General features: G+C 33.1%; 2 long non-coding RNA genes across 2 annotated transcripts; both read left to right on the top strand.

Annotated features, from left to right (window-relative positions):
• The first annotated feature begins 4,698 nt into the window (after nt 1-4,698).
• On the top strand, nt 4,699-5,738 carry LOC138309682 (uncharacterized). The gene is made up of 3 exons (XR_011206306.1): nt 4,699-4,816; nt 5,281-5,329; nt 5,606-5,738. It is a non-coding gene; the product is annotated as an uncharacterized lncRNA (long non-coding RNA).
• A 3,078-nt stretch (nt 5,739-8,816) lies between these two features.
• On the top strand, nt 8,817-9,281 carry LOC138309677 (uncharacterized). The gene is made up of 2 exons (XR_011206305.1): nt 8,817-8,873; nt 9,195-9,281. It is a non-coding gene; the product is annotated as an uncharacterized lncRNA (long non-coding RNA).
• The last annotated feature ends 12 nt before the right edge of the window (nt 9,282-9,293 follow it).

The following is a 9,293-nucleotide window of genomic DNA, read 5'->3' as shown; positions in this document are numbered from 1 at the left end:
ATTGAATAACCGGAAGTTAATATTTTTGAGCAAAATGTACAATATATTACAAAGTTTCTTCATATAGTATCCTATATAACATATAAAAAAATGAAAGAAATTGGCTCAGTGGTTCACAAGTTATGACTGTCTAGGTTAAACCGGAGGTGACGTCATTGCGTCCATATTTGATTTCGAATCAGCACCATATTAACAAGAGTTGGTCACGGTAATAAGTGGAAGATATTGTGTGAGTAAGAGTTGGTGGAGTCAGAGGAGGCGTTTGAAATATAATTGTCGACACTAGCAAAAACAATCTTAATCAAATATGAATTACGTCATGAAAACGTATTAATGGACCAAATTTTAATTTAAAAACATCAAAATCTTCAAATTGAAAAAAATGAATAATGAAACCAAAATCTAAAAATAGTAACATTCGGTAAACATCAACCTCTAGCAAGCATTTTAACGAGATTCGTTTTGTTTAAACATACTGTAATTTAGGCAAAGCCTATCTGAGAGCGCAACAGTTAATCCATTCTTTCGGGGGGTTTTGGCTTTTTTGTGTGTGTTTTTTTTTTTAAATTTTGTTACTAAATAGAAATACGCCAAAAGAGTAACCTCCCCCTGACCCATCAGTCTTTTCGATATTGACATGTGTTTTGTTTTTATTGCTTATTGTGTGCACCGACTAACTGTACAGCTAGAAAGTATTGATAGAATTATTAATTATTATAATCATCATAGCATTGTTGAATTACTGGTATTGAGTTTATAAGAAGAAAAACAATATTGAACACAGGATACTTCTATTTTCCTTTCTGCATAAATACGTGACAGCGGCTACAAAATATATCTCAACGTCGTTCTCCGTTGCCAGGCCGAAAATTCCGAAGCAAATGGACACGTAAAACGAGCAATCGGACTTCCTCGGGCCTTTCCGGCAAGCACGGAATGAGAATGCCCGAGGAGTTCCGATTGGTAAAACAAGTTTAAGGTTCAGGACAAAATGTAATTGTTAAATTCAGGTAAGAATGAATTGGAATATTTATCTTACACTATTGTTTTCATTTTGAAATTTTCCAAGAGTAACTTGTTTGTAATCACGCGAGAATGTGATTTTGTAATCACGCGAGAGTGTGACTTTGGATACTGTCCAGCGCAATGTTGGATCTTGTGTTGACTTCCGGTTTCCGGTTAACGAGAAAGTTTTCCAACTCCACCTCTATAACAAGAGTTCGCTTAGTGGGAAAAAGTTAGATTGTGGTAGATTAGAAAAACAGTACACATATTATTAAATGTACATATAGCTGTATGTTCAAAGTTAATATTGTTAAGAAGAATAGCAAAAATACAAAGTAAGAGTACCTACTGATGATACGTAAATGACAATTTCTTGTATTTCTTTAATTAGTCGTTATGCTATCTTTTCTTCATTTTTTTCATTTCCAACAGCATAGCTTGTATTGTAAGCATCGTTTCATATAACAAAACAATTATTGACTTTTTGGATTGTTACACCTTTGAAGGTGATATTTCCTTCGTCCCTTGGGTATCGGGGAATATCACCTTTCTTAGGTTTAACAATTCCTCGCAAAACAAAAAAACAAACTTTGTATATCAATCGTCGACATTATTTACGTGAATTTGTTTGACATATAAAGGAACGTCAGTCCCTCCAAAACGTGCCATCATGTTTACAAAATCTTGTTTACTTGAATATCATTGAAATTCTTTTTATTGTGGTAAATACAGACCAATAGACTCAATGTTTTCTGGATATAGAATTTATTTCACACTCGCAGTTATTTTTCAAAAGTTACAAGCAGGCACAGTAACCACTTATTGTGTAACCTCTTTTTACTACTCTTATTACCGCAATTTTCTCAGCAAGATTCTCAATATCGCACAGAAGATTTTACTTTGGCTCTATGTCATATAACCACATGTTCTGTTTCTTAAATTTTGAATGGAATATCTGTATACGCTTCAGAAACAGGCCCTGGATATGGCCCTGCTCATATACAATGTTTCTACCTTCGACAACATTGCTGTAATCTCCTAGATATATATATATACATGAAATTTCCTCTTTTGGTTTCCTTGATGTGCACAAGTGTATACTGGATTAGACATTTTGAGAGTATTATTTTACCATGATGTCAATTTTGGGTTCCCTATCCGGACCGGAGAATCCCAGGTAAAAGGCTTTTAGAAAGAAAGTGACTGAGTCAAAAATCTGATTTAAGTCAATTTTGATATAGATAACACAAGGACAATTGATAAAATAAGTTTACCTCACTAAGATAAAAGAGAAAACTGAAGGTTTGACTTAGTCTGCACTATTGTTTTGAGAACTTAGTGCCTGGTCATATTACCCAAATGGCATACACAGAATATGGCAAATGTGAAGCCACCAGATATCAGGCGAATCCTGTTCTTTGATAAATGTGATATGTTCATATCATTTAATTCCCATTAGACGTACTTAAATCGAAAACTGATCTCATATAGCAACAGGACGTGTGCGACAGGTTGTTTGGCCATTCGATATACATCATCATATTCTAATATCGGTACAGTTAGAATTCGATCTCTGTAATCCTCATAAGATCTCTGCATATCTGTGATTAGTAAGTTTCTCCTGAAATGCCTTTTTTACTGTGACATTTCTCTACGACTGTGGTGACTGTGGTAATGATAACTGACGCAGTTTACCCTTTCGCTATTGCGGCAAAATGTCAAAAGTGCCAGCCATCAGACAAATGGGGGTCGCAACGGATGATCTTGACGTCGTTAACACTAAGCAACTTGACGTGTTTTTGGCATTTTTGCCATGATTTCGGTGTCTTTTATAACCTAATTTCGGCGATTGCCTGATATTGTCCTTGCATTTTTTTTCCTCATTTATCATTTTGAGGTAATATTTACATCAACTTTTGATAATTAAACAGCATCTTTATTAAATCAATAATAGCAGCGACCTTCATCGAACGACGCCACACTAATCTGTAAATTAATAACGGTGTGTAAAATCATCAATATCTCTTCTCACCGACTCCTTTCGGTTTGGACACGATTATTGATGAAAATATCTTTCAAATTTCCTAAATCAAACAGTGAAACTATAGTTAAACCTAACGGTGGAAAAACCTCATGAAACTTAATACTGCTCCTGTAGGATTCTTCTTTATGTGAATTAGTCCATCAGTGATAGCGTTACAAATGGCATCATTTTATACGATTTTTGATAGTATGTTTAAGCATCCGCTCTGGTTAAAAGTATTTTTTTTTCTAATGACTAGCTGTTTTTCCAGTATAGATTTTCGGAAATAGGAATTCATACCAAAGTTAATGTAAAAAAAATGATACAGTGGTTTTACTGATTTTGAGCTATTATGAATCAAAGATAGCTATTTGACGTAAATTGTGATTTTTACCGTTATTTCACTGCTTTGAGCACACACACGACAAACGTAAGCAATATTTTACAGATCAGTTGTCTGATGTGTATGAATATTCGCAATTTTTTTAAAAACAATGTTTTCTTTAAGAAAATAATAATATCACACATTCAACCGATTATTTTTGCTCAGATCATCTGTATATGTTACCATTACCCTCCAAGTTTTCAAGATAAAAATACCCTGTTTTTGTTTTTTTGGTTTTTTAACAAAAATTGGTTGATTTAACGCTTCACAGAAAAAAAAATCCGATGACTAACTTTTCTAACAATTTGAAGTTCAAGAAAACAGATTGCTGTTTCTAAAACCATCATAAAAATAGGGGGTCAGTGTGTTTGAGTTTTTGTCCCGATGCAATTATTTTTCAGCGTTTCTTGATAAAATTTCGAATCTCTTTATGTTCACTATTATGTAAAAAATGAAAACCAATAGATTAGACATTCAACCTTAAATGCTTATCATTATTATCTCAGTAAACCTAAAAAGAGTTACAGCAAGAATTAACTTGATATAACTAAACATGTTGTCACACAGGCGAGTTAAGTAAAGATATTGAAGTAAAAACTGATGAAATTTCACCTTCAGAGTGTAAGAAAGACATCTTTTCGAAATAGCCGCAAAATTGGTCATTTCTGAAAAAAAATGTGTAAAAAAATAAATCTTCAGTCAATTGAAATCTATTTTTTGACATATTTTCTATATGGCAACTTACTCCAAATTGAGACAATTAGTTTTTGAAATCATAAAAAAATCTTTGATTAAGGTTGAAACAAGACTTCAACGAGACTGAAACCTCACCATAGCAGATCCTTAAGTCGACTAATATGCTAATTACATAAAAGTTTGGGATGTTCTAGATAAATGTCAGGACGTGATTTCACATCAAATTATTATCTAGAATATGTTAATAACGGACGTAGATAGAACGCCATGCAATGTATCCGCCATATGTTGCTTCTATTGAAATGCATCCTCTGCAGATGATGAGCGTTTTTCCGAAATCTCCACATCACAATTTTCGATTTTGACGATTTTATCTTTAAAACTATCGTAATCTGATTTTGATTTTCGTTCGAAATATATTTAGATATCTACATTTTATCATAAATACATGAAACGATTTACATCTCATTCGCTATCAAAATACGCTTTTGATTAAAATCAGAGACTGCCTTCTGCAATTTGTACATGTTACGTCATACAGATCAATGTGCCCCTGTATAAATGGACTATTGGCGTGGTTAGTTGTAGTGCGGACTGAATACGTTTGAATCATGTTGAACAGAAGCGTCATATTTTGTTGCTTGGTGTTGACCGTTCTCATTATTTGTAATGGAGGAAGTGCTGAAAGGGAAAGAGAAAGACAAATTGTGAGTTGAAATATATCCCGCAAACTTTTCTCAATCTGTATAATATGTTTTAAGCTTAGTGATGTCTTGTAGCATCATCCAACGTTTTGTTAATTTAACTCAAAACGATATATAGTAGTCTATACAAACCACACTTTTCCACTTTTCGTGTATAATGAGTTAGATGAATATATCAACATATTGGATCTTTACTCGAAATCAAAATCGAAAATTACATTCAGCATACTGGATCAATTGCATGAAGTTTTGGAATCATGGGCAGTCAACTTTATTGCATTTAAATACATAACCTTTGACGTGAATGATTTAGTTTTTAAATGGAAGTCATGTGTGCTGGGGAATTATTCCATATTGGACATACATGTATTTCAATTAAAGTGTTCAATATTCATTTAATATTATTATTTATAAGAACTATTGCCGTTTTACAGCATCGTGCCGTCACTATTTTTCATCTTTTCCAGAGATCCATCATGCGTTACGGTCAAGGAAAACAGCTGTACAAAACTAGAGGTATGCATGACATCAGGCGTGTTATCAAAATTGAGATTGAGTCCCCTTGGGGAAATTGATATTCCACATCATGTCATTCTAAATATAATTAAACTACACTCCCTCACTATCACTCCGTTTCTGAGGGAACTCACATCATTACGGGTCACCTTAATTCTGGCTACGACATATTTGTTTTGCAGTACTGCAAAACGTCTAGCTAGGTATTGCACTAACATTATTTCTTTATTGTTTCGCTTGATTTCGTTTCGTTTTGTTTTCTCGTTTTTTTCACAGCTGAAAGGGACATAACAGGATATCCAATTAGCAACAGCATTGAAGCTGAAGCAAGGACAGTACAATTTTGACGAAAGAGATGTAGCTTTCACGTGTGAATTGAAAGAATTCAGGTTTAGAAGTCGATTGTCAAATAAAATCAATGAAAAGTTGAAAAAAGTTATATTTATTGTCTTTTTGATACTTTTTCATTATAATGATAATGATTTATTTTCAAATTATTGGATGTCAGATTTTGGTCTCTTTCCAAAATTTACCTCGTTATTCTCTACGGTGATCAATTGTGGAATATCGGAATCCGAATTATTTACTTGTCTTTTTCTTTCAAAAAGGTAAATTGTTATATATTTGAAACACATGATGCATCAACAATCAACATTTACTATTAAAGGAACATATTTTCTTGCAATGTCATAGTGGTATTTGTGATTGTATCTCAACGTTAGTGGTAATAGAATGCAGTGAGAACGCAGTTATAGACGGGTGTGATACTGGTTTTTACCACATACCTATGCTACATTTTGTATGTTACAATAGTGATACAACTAATATGTTCTGTTGGTTTGTATCGCATTTGTTTGATACAAGATCTTATATCACCCTTCTAGTAAGAACTACTTCCTAGGGAAATTCCCTTTTCACACCAAAACACGCATTTAAGGGAAATCTCCTCTGGAGTCGAAGCATGAAATAAAAAAAAAATTAAGAACACAGCGCCTGTATCCAAAATATATTCTTAAAATGCCATGCTAATATTTTAGAAGTAATTTGCATATGTGTTTATCAACATAGCTTAATAGAGCATTTCCTTGAATTCTGGATATAGCAATCAATGTAAACATTGCATTCGATCATCCACGTGTTCGAAACTAAATTTAGCCCGATGTACAGTACGGATGAAACCTAGCCAATATATTTAAGAAACAAACTGTAGATTACTCTACACACCTGAAAGGAAACAAATTTATCCAATTTCTTTAATCTGTTGCTATTCTTAAGTCCAAGTGAACACTAGTCTAGACTAGGAACATTTAATCACGGAAACAACATCACAAGTAGCATAAACCGGCCATGATGACGAGGTCATCGAGCGACTGAAATGTTACTGCAATCTTTTCTTAGTTCATTGTATATACTTGCACATCTTCCTTCTTTTGATCATTGGTAACACAAGGATAGAACAAATCTTAAAATGTTGACTTAATGATATTCCATAATTTAGATAAAAGTGAAAACTAAAGTTTGGATTTCAGTCTGCAATTTTTGTTCCGAGAAATTAGTGTCTGGTTATATTACCTTAGTGACACATATTGCACAGAATATGACACAGGTGAAGTCATCAGGTAATAGGTAGATTCGAATCTTTGATAAATTTGGTATGTATATATCATTTAATTCTCATTAGACGTACTGACACTGATCTCATAGCAAAACTCTGTGTGTGGAACAGGATATTTGACCTTTCGATATCCATCAAAAGAATCGAATAACGGTAATTGTATGGCTTTGAAGTTGAACTTCGTCTCCGTAATTCTCAAAAGATCTCTGTAGACCTGTGATTGGTAAGGTTTTTTTGTCCTGAGCTGCATTCAGTTTTGCTATGACATAGTTCATGGTTTGCTATAACGATTTTGATGCCACCTCTAGGAATATATATATATAGGCTAAAGTGATAACGGATGGAGTTAAAAGGCCAATTAATATATCCGAATTATGTTGCTACTATTGAAATGTATTCTCTACAGATGAAGAATATTTTTCCGAAATCTCAAAATCGAAGATTTTCAACTATTTTGAAACGATTATACAGGATTTTGATGATTTTATCTTTGGTAACTGGGAAAATTTTGGTCCACGAAAATAACCGGCTTTACGGTATATATCTAGGATACAGTAATAACGGACGTAGTCAGAACGCCATGCAAATCCGCCTTATTCTAATAAAATGTATCCTTTGTAGATGATGAGTGTGTTTTCGAAATCTCCACATCACGATTTTAAAATCACAGAGTTTTGATTATTATATCTTTGGTACTTTTCGTAATCTTTTTTTTTCTTCGTTTTGACATCGGTATAACCATGTTAATATTTTTACATTGTAACATAAATATATAGCACGATCAGAGACTTAATGAGGTAATTTTTATATATTACTTCATATGAATCGATATATAGTATGAAAGTTAGTAACCCCTATACATACACGGTCTTTTGGCGTGGTTAGTTTTAGTGCGAACTAACGACGATTGAAAAATGTTGAACACAAGTTTCATATTTTGTTGTTTGGTGTTGACCTTTCTCCTTATATGTGACAGAGGAATGCTCAGGTGTACAAATTCACTGTAAGTATACATGTAGCAATATTCCCTGCAAAATTTTCCCAATCTGTATAATCTGTTTTGAGCTTTGTTATGTCTGTTGGAGCATCAACCAAATTCAACTCATATTAAAACAGGGCAACACTTTCTGTGTATAGAATACTTCTATTATTTCAAATCAATTGTGCACCTTTAAAATGAAAACAGTAAAACACTGTAAAAACTAACGTCATTCTAGATACTACAGTGGTTACTATCACTAACTTCACTAACTTCTGTTGTAGCATCATTCAATATTTTGTTAATTTAGCTCAAAATGATATAGAATAATATCAAGCGGGTCTATAATAATGTTTCTATGATCGTTAATCTATTGTGGACCTTTATTATGGAAACAGTAAAACACAGTTATAACGAACCTCTGGGGAACAGGGAAATCACTTCGTTATAAACATATTACAGATATCTTACTGGGGAATGAAAATTACTACGTTTTACATCTAACTATATATTCGTTAAAAACGTGTTTGATATCATGTAGTCTATATAAATCTCACCTTTCCGCTTTTCGCGTATAATGTGTTACATGAACAAATCAATATATTGGATCTTTACTCAAAATAAAAATCGAAAATTACATTCAGCATACTGGATCATTTGCATGAAGCTTTGGAATCATTGGCAGTCAACTTCATTGCATGTAAATATATCAACTTTAACATGAATGACTTTTTTTTCTAAATGGAAGTCATGTTTGCTTGGGATCCTCAGATACTAATGTGAAATAATCCCTTATTGGACATAAATTTATTTCAATTAAAAACTGTTTGTTTATATGTTTTATATTATTGTTTATAAGAACTATTGTCGTTCTACAGCATCTTGTCATTGTCTTTCACAGAGATCACTCAAGCGAAGCGCTCAAGGAAAACAGCTGTACAAAACAAGAGGTATACATTACATCATGCGTGATATCAAAATTGAGATGTGTCTTCTTTGGAAAATTGATATTCCATACAATGTCATTCTCAATATATAATCAAACTACACTCCCTCACTATCATTCCGTTTCGTAGGGATGGGGTGAGGGTGAGGGTAGGGGGTGGGGTATCTGACAACAATCCGTTACAGGCTACGTTCTGGCTAGAATATATTTGTTTTGCAGTATTGAAATACTAACATAATTTGGTTTCTTTTTAATTGTTTTACTTGATTTTTGTTCCGTTTGGTTTCGTATTGCACATTTTTAGATATTTATTATATTTTTACAGCTGAAAGGGCAATATCAGAATCTTCATCAAGCGGAAGCAATAGCATTCAAGCTGAAGCAAGAAAAGGACAGTTTTGACCCAAGAAAACCATGTAACTTT

Source organism: Argopecten irradians, chromosome 1, assembly GCF_041381155.1.
Source record: "Argopecten irradians isolate NY chromosome 1, Ai_NY, whole genome shotgun sequence".
NCBI classification, from domain to species: Eukaryota; Metazoa; Mollusca; class Bivalvia; order Pectinida; family Pectinidae; genus Argopecten; species Argopecten irradians.
Note: the sequence above shows the minus strand (reverse complement) of the source record. Positions and strands in the feature narration are given on the sequence as shown.